We start from the raw sequence: 9,878 nt of genomic DNA, 5'->3' as shown, positions 1-9,878 counted from the left end.
TAGATGTTCCACCTATCCACTGTTGTGAAACAAACACCCCAAAACTTGGTAGCTTGAAACAACATTTTTTTATGAACATATGCTTCTGTGAGTGTTCTTGCTTGGGGGTCTCTCTCACATGGTGGCACTGAGGTGTTCGCTGGGGCTGGAGCCACCTGAAGACTCACCTGGCTGACTTTTTTAGAGCTGCTCTCACACTCAGCGGGAGCTATTGATGGGAACATGTCCACATGGCTTCTCCCAGCATGGTGGCTGGGTTCCCAGAGGGAGCTAGCTCTCAAGAGTGTGCATGCTGACAACCCAGGCAGAAGCCCCAGAGTCACGTCTGCCACGTTCTAATGGTCAGAACCAAGCTCAGATTCCAGGGGACTGGGATGGTGGGAAAGGCAGGGCCACACCAAGCAAGAGCGTGAGCGATGGGAGATACAGCTGAGGTCATCTTTGCAAAATGCTGTCTGCTTCCCATCACCTGTATGCATTAGTGCTCAGTCGCTTCAGTTGTCTGACTCTTTGTGACCCTATGGACTGTAGCCTGCCAGGCTCTTCTGTCCGTGGGATTCTCCAGGCAAGAATACTGGAGTGGGTTGCCATGTGTTCTTTCAGGGGATTTTCCCAACCGGGCAGTCAAACCCATTTCTCCTACCTCTCCTGCACTGGCAGGAAGATTCTTTACTGCTGATCACCCAGGGAAGCCCTCCCATCACCTACCTACAGGCTAAAAATTCAGCATACAAAGCCACACGGTCCTTTATGGACCAACTGTGGAAAATCACATAGGTCCCATCCAAAATGAAAATAGCTTTGTTGAGTCCTAATGAGGGGGAAAATGTAGAGATTTAACACTTAGATTTCAAAGATATTGTAAAGAAAACTGCCAAGAAGAAATTATGTGCTGCTTTTGGAGAAGGGAATGGCAACCCACTCCAGTTTTCTTGCCTGGAGAATTCCATGGACAGAGAAGCCTGGTAGGCTACAGTCCATGGGGTCGCAAAGAGTCGGACATGACTGAGCGACTAATACTAATACTTTCAGCCTCTGAAATACCACCCTCTTGGCTTCTTTGAGTGAGTGAGTGAAAGTCACTCAGTTATGTCCGACCCTTTGCAACCCCATGGACTATACAGTCCATGGAATTCTCCAGGCCAGAATACTGAAGTGGGTAGCCTTTCCCTTCTCCAGAGGATCTTCCTAACCCAGGGATTGAACCCAGATCTCCCGTGTTGCAGGCAGATTCTTTACCAGCTGAGCCACAAGGGAAGCCCAAGAATACTGGAGTGGGTAGCCTATCCCTTCTCCAGGGGATCTTCTCAACCCAGAAATCGAACCAGGGTCTCCCGCATTGCAGGCAGATTCTTTACCAACTGAGCTATCAGGGAAACCTCTTGGCTTCTTTAAGAAGTTTGAAGCTGAGCCAACGTGCTAACTTTCATCCTTTTCGTGTGCTTGAATGCCGTACTCACGTGCATGGCCTCATTTCAGATTGCCGTTGCTTTTATACAGAGGAGGAAACCAAGGCTCATTCAGCTCCCTGCTTTCCCACATTGTGAGTGGGGTTGGGGCTGGCATTGCTCCATTCTGGGCAGGACCCTGGCTGTGAGGATCACTCAGTTTCCCCCCAACCGCTTCCTCTTCTTTCAAGAATACCAGGCAGGCTCTCTCATGCCTCCCTGCCCTGGGTCATGCTCTTCTTCCTCTTGGAAGCTATCCCTCCAGCACACAGCTTCTTCCTCTTTTGGCTGGAGCCCGGACTTCAGGACACAGCTTGGGTCTCCTGGCCCCCATCCTCTCCCCTGAAGTGGTCCCAAGTGGCCGTGTCCTTTCTGTGGCCCTTCCCACCTCACAGTGTTAACAGGCTTCTCTCTCCCTTACTCTATAAGCTCTTTGGGGTTTTTATCGCCTGCCATACATGTGAATTATTATCAAATGTGAACTCATCCTTGAACAGTCTTTTCTGTCACCTCACCTCTTAAATAATTAAGACCTGTAATTTCTGTATTCTAGCAGGATTTGAGTCTATGCCACTCTCAGAACGCAACTTTTCAAGAAAAATGTGCTTAGTCGCTCGGTCATGCCTGACTTTTTGCGACCCCACGGACTGTAGCCTGCCAGGCTCCTCATCAGCACGAAAATTTTGCCAGGAGCTTGATATATGAATTCAAAAGTAAAAATTATTTTGTGTTGATTAGAAACCATATTGCAAATCTTGGAAGGATGGGAGAGATGGAACTAATTATAGACACAAATGTTTCATCAGTTGTATGTAAACCTTGTATGCTGACCTGGGGAATGACCCTTCTGTGGTTCTTTCTCAGTGTTAGCATCTTGCTTCCTAAGCATGCACATGAACAGCATTTTCCTTTGATCGCAGAGCCCACCTGAGAATGTAAAAGCCATGGTTTCAGTTAATTGAACACTGTTTGGAATTTTCAGTGGAGAAGAGGAAGCTCCATTGCCCCAACTTACTTAACCACAAGACCCCTCTCTTTGCCTTCCCCTCACAAAACTCTTTCCTGAATGATGTTCCAGTCCTGTCTGTGACTTCACTGGAGGTGGCTTGTATCTCAGTTAGAACGGACACAAGCCCAGTATAGCAACTGTGCTCATTGAATAGAGCTTTGCAGGCAAATGCACTTGGGTTTGACTCCAGTTCTCAATTATGCAACTTACTTGCTGAGTGATTTGGCGCAATTTTTAAAAATCTCTCTGAGGCTTGGTTTTCTCGTTGATAGAAGAGATGGTGATAATGTGAATTTCATGTAAAATGCCTTGCATAGCATCCTGGATAAAGCTCACTGAATGACTGCCAGGGTACTGTTTAAATTAGATATATTAATAAATAAGACAAGGAAATCAGATTGGAAATTAAGATTGTTGGCTAAAATTAGATTGTTGTTGATTGTGGTCACTCAGTCATGTCCAAGTCTTTTGAGACCGCACGGACTGTAGCCCGCCAGGCTCCTCTGTCCATGGGATTTCCCAGGCAAGAATACTGGAGTGGGTTGCCATTCCCTGCTCCAGGGGATCTTCCTGACCCAGGGATTGAACCCGCGTCTCCTCTATTGGCAAGTGAATTCCTTACCACTGAGCCACCAGGAAAGCCTCCAAAATTAGATTAGGTTATTTTATTGAAGTTTTGGTCCTTTTAGCCAAAGGTTTTTCTTTTCAATGAAATTCGTGATTATGTTTGAAACACTTTTTTTTCTTTTTTTGTAGATAACTCTTATAAAGCAGGAATGGCTCTTGTCTTTATATGCATCTGATCACTGGTGGTTAATAAACATTATCTTAAATGGAAAGTTTTCATTTGAAAATGAGTGTGGCTGTGCCTGATGTAATAAACTGTCAGTTATTAGATGACAGAGAATGTTATGAAAAAAAAACAAAAAAATAAAAAGACACACGGTGAGTGCTCATCATGGTAGTTAATGTTCTATAAATTAATCACAAATACTGACTTAGTGGATACTGAACCAGTGGTCCTGGAGGAAATGCAGAGTTAGGGTCCTGTGAGCTGGTCACATTTTTACCAATAGATCAAAACATAACCTTGTTTGTTGTGTTTCTGTTTAAAGGCACCTCACTATATGTATATAGTTGATGCACTAATGTTGATCTCATGGCCAACAGCACTATATCTCATGCCAAACATGGCTCATCTAACATGTATTTTCTCTGTCAGGCACCCCATGGCCTCCATGCTTAATGAACACTGGACAGCTCTTTAATACCACGCTTGGGGGCCATTTTAAATAGGGAAGTCATGAACAAAAAGCACAAAATGCAAAATGAAATGGAAAACATGGCACTGAACAGACTATGAAAAGGACACTGTTCACCATGTGAGAGCTGAAACAAGGAGGCAGAGCATGCCCTTAACCGAGCTCCGCTGGGAGCATGCATGTCTGAGCATGTCTGGTCATTTGTGGTCAGATCCACCAATGACCACAAAAGTACTGTGAGTATTGAGTTTTTTAGATTACAAGTAAAATTGTAAGGAGTAAGTGAATTTGCAAATAAAGATCCCGAAGAAAATAAGGATTGCCTGTACTCTGTCTTGTCAAGTTTAAATGTTTCTGTTTTCTAGTAAGGAGGCTACCTTCCCCATCCACTGCCTGTGTGGGTGTCAGTCACTGAGGCGCCTCCCGTGTCTGTCACAGGACAGGAGCTGTAGCGACAGCCAGTCCCCTAGGTGGCAGCCGTGGTTTGGCTTCTCTGTGCGTTTGCTCTCCTCCTACCCTGGAAGCTGGATCAGGAAGGGAAGGTTGGGAGCCGCAGTTAACCCACACTCCAACGGGAATTAGGTCTCGCTTAGCAAATCACTGTGTTTGAGACAAGTTTCTTCTCCGAGGAGTCTGTCCTTAGCCTGCTAATCCCCCTGAGAAGGTGACCCTGCCGAAGTGCCCGACAGGCATCACCGAGTCACACCAAGCTCCTCGCCTTGGGCCTCCAGGGCAGTTCAGCTGGGACTGCATCCCTACTGGGGTGCTGGACGCAGCTGTGGGGAGCAGGAGTCCTGAGCAGTTCTCTCCATCTGGGTGGGGCGGGGACAGGATGCTGTGTTAGAAGCCTGGAGCCAGCCTCCGGATTTAGCAGTAGTTTTATACTTTTCCGCAGAGCACAGCCCTGCTCTCTGTGTTCTGTTTTACTTTTCCTTTCAGGGTTCTCTTCCCCCACGCAGTCATGAGAGGTGACATTTAGGGGTTTATACTGCAGTGCTTTGAGATTTAAGGAACTGAGCTGTTAACAATAACTCCAGTTGTGAAAGATAATAGCTCAGGGTTATTAAGGATTTACTGTTGGCGGGTACTATTCTAACCACTTGCCGAGTATTAGCTTAATTTAATCCTGCTCCCTCCATCCCAACAATCTTCCCAAGCAAGCACTATATTGTACCCACTTTACAGATGAAGGAAGTGAGGCAGAGTGGTTAAGTATTAGCAATAAACAAGCCCACCTGACCTGCCTCTTGAGAAACCTGTATGCAGATCAGGAAGCAACAGTTAGAACTGGACATGGAACAACAGGCTGGTTCCAAATAGGAAAAGGAGTATGTCAAGGCTGTATATTGTCACCCTGCTTATTTAACTTATATGCAGAGTACATCATGAGAAACGCTGGGCTGGAGGAAGCACAAGCTGGAATCAAGATTGCTGGGAGAAATATCAATAACCTCAGATATGCATATGACACCACACTTATGGCAGAAAGTGAAGAGGAACTAAAAAGCCTCTTGATGAAAGTGAAAGAGGAGAGTGAAAAAGTTGGGTTAAAACTCAACATTCAGAAAACTAAGATCATGGCATCTGGTCCCATCACTTCATGGGAAATAGATGGGGAAACAGTGGAAACAGTGTCAGACTTTATTTTTTTGGGCTCCAAAATCACTGCAGATGGTGACTGCAGCCATGAAATTAAAAGATGCTTACTCCTTGGAAGGAAAGTTATGACCAACCTAGACAGCATATTAAAAAGCAGAGACATTACTTTGCAAACAAAGGTCCGTCTAGTCAAGGCTATGGTTTTTCCAGTGGTCATGTATGGATATGAGTGTTGGACTGTGAAGAAAGCTGAGTGCTGAAAAATCGATGCTTTTGAACTGTGGTGTTGGAGAAGACTCTTGAGAGTCCCTTGGACTGCAAGGAGATCCAACCAGTCCATCCTAAAGGAGATCAGTCCTGGGTGTTCATTGGAAGGACTGATGCTAAAGCTGAAACTCCAATACTTTGGCCACCTCATGCGAAGAGTTGACTCATTGGAAAAGACCCTGATACTGGGAGGGATTGGGGGCAGGAGGAGAAGAGTACGACAGAGGATGAGATGGTTGGATGGCATCACTGACTCGATGGACATGAGTTTGAGTGAACTCTGGGAGTTGGTGATGAACAGGGAGGCCTGGCGTGCTGCAATTCATGGGGTCGCAAAGAGTCGGACACGACTGAGCAACTGAACTGACTGACTGACTGAAGCCCACAGGTACACAGCTACTAGGCATTGGAACCAGGACTCAGATACAGTCAGTCTGTGCCCATCGTTGCTTCATGGTTCTATGGAATTATAGTGAGGCAGCTTCAGTTTAGCACCTCTGGTTTTTGGTAGTGGTGGTTAGTGACTAAGTCTCTTGTGACCCTATGGACCGTAGCCCATCAGGCTCCTCTGTCCATGGGATTTCCCAGGAAGAATACTGGAGTGGGTTGCCATTTCCTTCTCCAGAAGATCTTCCCAACCCAGGGATCAAAGCCTGGTCTCTTGCATTGCAGGCAGATTCTTTACTGACTGAGCCACCAGGGAAGCCCATGATTTTTAGGTTATAGACTCAGAATTCAAGAATTCTGCATTGTGCATGGGTTCCTGGAGGGGCTGTGCAGCCAGGGCTTTGGGATAGAAGATGCACCAATCAGCCCTTGGTCCTGAAGGGATTATGGTCTTGGGAGGGGCAGAAATGGGCAAGAAACAGGAAATCGCAAGTACCACAGAGGGGTATGAGGTGCCCTGTAGACTCGGGGATACAATACTCATTGGAATAAAGGAATGGGGAGGCAGATTGTTGAAGAGTGGGTGATAAGTAAGGAAAAGTGTCTTTAAAAGAGGCAGCATTGAGATAGGTCTAAACAGTGTTTCCCCAAATTGTTCTACACCCTCGTCTGACATCGTGCAGCCAAAGTTAGCTGAGATGCTAGCATGCTGCCATGAGGGGCCCTAGAATCACATCTTCTCCTGTGCAGGGGCCTCTCCCACCTTCAGACCGCTCATGAGGGGACCCTGAAGTGTGACCGAGGGTTCAATGGTTTGGCGAGGGAATGGGTTCCAGACATTAGGCTGCAAACCTGGGCGACACGGTCATCTTAGATGTGTGCACACACTCTTGGCCTCGACACACAGGATGTTCAGAACCATAGTTGAACTCAGCCTTAGGGTTGGGAACCTGATGCTCTCACTTCCCATGACTGAAAGCATCAAATGCCAACATGGAACATTTGGCTGTGAAAATCTTTGAGTTTGGTCTTGCGTTTAAATACTTTGTGGCTCTCCTGATTATTTTTTTTTCCCCTTTGGCTCTTTGCTTTTGTTTTTTTTTTTAAGCAATGTGATTCAAGTCACCAAGTTTGCCTTAAGTCTGCCTGACAAGTGGCTGTCAGGCTCACGCTTGGACCCAGCTCCTAGAAGCAGGTGTTGCTGTGGGTTGGAGGTCCTTGGCTGGCCTGGGTCCTGGGGCCCCTTGAGAATGCTTAGTGGGGAAGTGGTACTGTATTTTTGAGGAGAGGGGTTACAAGCAGCACTTCACTGACTTCTGGAAAGCTAATGTTGTTTTGTATTCAGGCTGTTTTTCCTCTTTTCTCCATAAGCCCCATCTCTGCAGCCCACCCCCCAACCCCTACCAAAGGGAAATCACAGTGTTCCACTCCCCAAGGAAATCAGAAAATGATTGTAATAAAGTCATAACCTTTCCTGTGACTCTTTAAGGTTGTGAGCTTACAGGCAGTAGGTGCTAATAGTGTTCTGATGTGATTTATTCTTCAGTGTCTCTGCTATCCTGCTGACCGGGGAAAGAAAGTATTAATAACCTGTCATGCAAAAAAAAATTGACACTGCTCTAAAAATAATTCTTCACTATGTGTGTTTTTAATCTTCATGGGCCTCCCACCGCCAAAGTAAATGAGTAACGTTTTAATGTATCCATTCTTTAACATTAAAATATTAGCCTTAATTTGATTTTTTCTGTCTTCCTTTTGTCTTCATGTGAAGAGAATAAAGCTAGCAAAAAGTAACTGTGATAATTCTCCACATAGCAGTTCCCCAGCAGGTGCCAAGAAATGTGCCCATCCTGTGATGGCTGGATTGGCCCTTGGCACGAGGGTGCTAAGGAGGAAGTGACGGTGCCTGCACTGACATAGGGAGCAGCTTTCCACTGTGTCTCACCGACTTTAAGGGTGTACTACTTGCGGTCGTGTACCCCAAGGGTATACTTACTCTAGGGTATACTTCTCCCCCACTTACGTGGTCACTTTACTATTTTGTGTCAAGCTCTGTTATTGCGTTCTTTTATTGCAAAGCGTTGGACACGACTTAGCAACAGTACCTGGCTAGGAGGCTCTGCTGTCAAATTGAGGATGCTTTCCTCTGCAAGAAATAAAAAACCCCAACCAAACTGGCTTTAGCAGTAAAGGGGATTTTATTGGCTTGTGTTGCTGAAAAGTCTAAAGGCAGACGACTCCAGGCTAGGGTGGATCCAGCCACTCCACAGGGTTCCCACAGACCTGTTTTCTTTCCATTGACCAGTGGTGCCTCTGCTTTAGATCAGGAGTGCCCCAAGATGACGGGCAGCAGCTTTGTGGGGGGAGAGGGGTGTCAAAGCGTCTTAACAAAAATCTTTGTCTTCACATTCTCCAAAAAAAGAATATAGTGCACAAATTGGATTAGTCTAGGTTGCATGTACCATATCTATGGTTGGGGGTAGACTTGGCTTCCCAGAACCAAAAAACCCTGGTGGTAGATATTTTGGGAAGGGCATAGGAGAGAGGTGATACTAAAGAAGCAGCCAACAAATGTCTAGTGCATATGACTTATCAGTCCCTGGAGTATGAACAAAATGTATACAGGCAGACTCGGACACTGCAAGTTCAGTTCCAGACCACGTCAATAAAGCAAAGATTGCAATAAAGTGAGTCAAAAATGGCTACATAAAAAAGTTGCACACTATAGTGTAGTCTCTTAGATGTGCAATAGCATTAGAGCTAAAAAAAAAAAAAAAGGCAATATAGATACCTTAATTAGAAAGTATTTTATTGCAAAAAATTGCTGAACATCATCTGAGCCTTCAGCAAGTTGTAATCTTTTTTCAGGAGTAACATCAAAGATCACTGATCACAAACTACTGTAACAAATGTAATAATCATGAAAAAGTTTGAAATACTGCAAACAGAGACATGTGAGCAAATGCTGTTGGAAAAAATGGAGCAAATAGGTTTGCTCAATACTAGATTGCTACAGACCTTCAAATTGTAAAAAATATCTGTCAAGCCCATAAAGTGAAGCCCAATAAAATGAGGTATACTTGTATTTTTGTTGTTGTTGATGTGTTTCAGTGAATAAGTATTTGTGCTTCCCTACTGGGAAGAAGGACTGTAAAGAAGCAGACTGTAAAGAAGCAGCCTGCAATGCAGGCTGGGTCAGTCCCTGGGTTGGGAAGATCCCCTGGAGAAGGACATGGCAACCCACTCCAGTATTCTTGCCTGGAGAATCCCATGGACAGAGGAGCCTGGTAGGCTGCAGTCCATAGGGTCGCACAGAGTCGGACATGACTGAAGCAACTTAGTCCATGCTAGAAATACATCATTGAAGGCAGGACCCTGTATATTTTCTGCCCCTGGCCCCTTGGTCCTGACCCCTTGCTTTCCTAGAACACAGGACAAGAACAAGGAAGTGAGGCCCAGTGGGAGGGAGTTCCTTCCTGTGGCCCCTGAGTCTGAAATGGGGCAGAAGGAGGAGAACGGAGAAATGGAGGCATTATTACCCATTTAATAAAATGTAATTCAAGAAAAGAAATTTATATTCTTTGCAGCATTGTTCATAAGGAAAGAGGCTTAAATTAATGGAGCCAAAATAGAAGAAAAATTTCTCTGTTGAATTTATTAATTTCCCTCAATTTGGATGTCCTTATTTACAATCCTATTGTTCCCACCCCACCCCACCCCATGAGACTACATTCTTGCCCAAACCTGGGTTTTAGTGAACAATAAAGAATATATATTCCCTGGAGGAGGGCTCCAGTATTCTTGCCTGTAGAATCTGATGGACAGAGGAGACTGGCGGGCTACCGTCCATGGGGCTGCAAAGACTGGGACACGACTGAGGGCCTAAGCTCAGCACACAAGGAACGT

The 9,878-nt window shown here is 45.5% G+C and overlaps 1 protein-coding gene across 7 annotated transcripts in view; it reads left to right on the top strand.

Moving 5' to 3' along the window:
• DAPK1 (death associated protein kinase 1) overlaps positions 1 to 9,878 on the top strand; it is a 206,029-nt gene that overhangs the window by 100,111 nt on the left and 96,040 nt on the right. The gene's annotated exons all lie outside the window — the stretch shown is intronic.

This window comes from Odocoileus virginianus, chromosome 31, assembly GCF_023699985.2.
Source record: "Odocoileus virginianus isolate 20LAN1187 ecotype Illinois chromosome 31, Ovbor_1.2, whole genome shotgun sequence".
NCBI lineage: Eukaryota > Metazoa > Chordata > Mammalia > Artiodactyla > Cervidae > Odocoileus > Odocoileus virginianus.
Note: the sequence above shows the minus strand (reverse complement) of the source record. Positions and strands in the feature narration are given on the sequence as shown.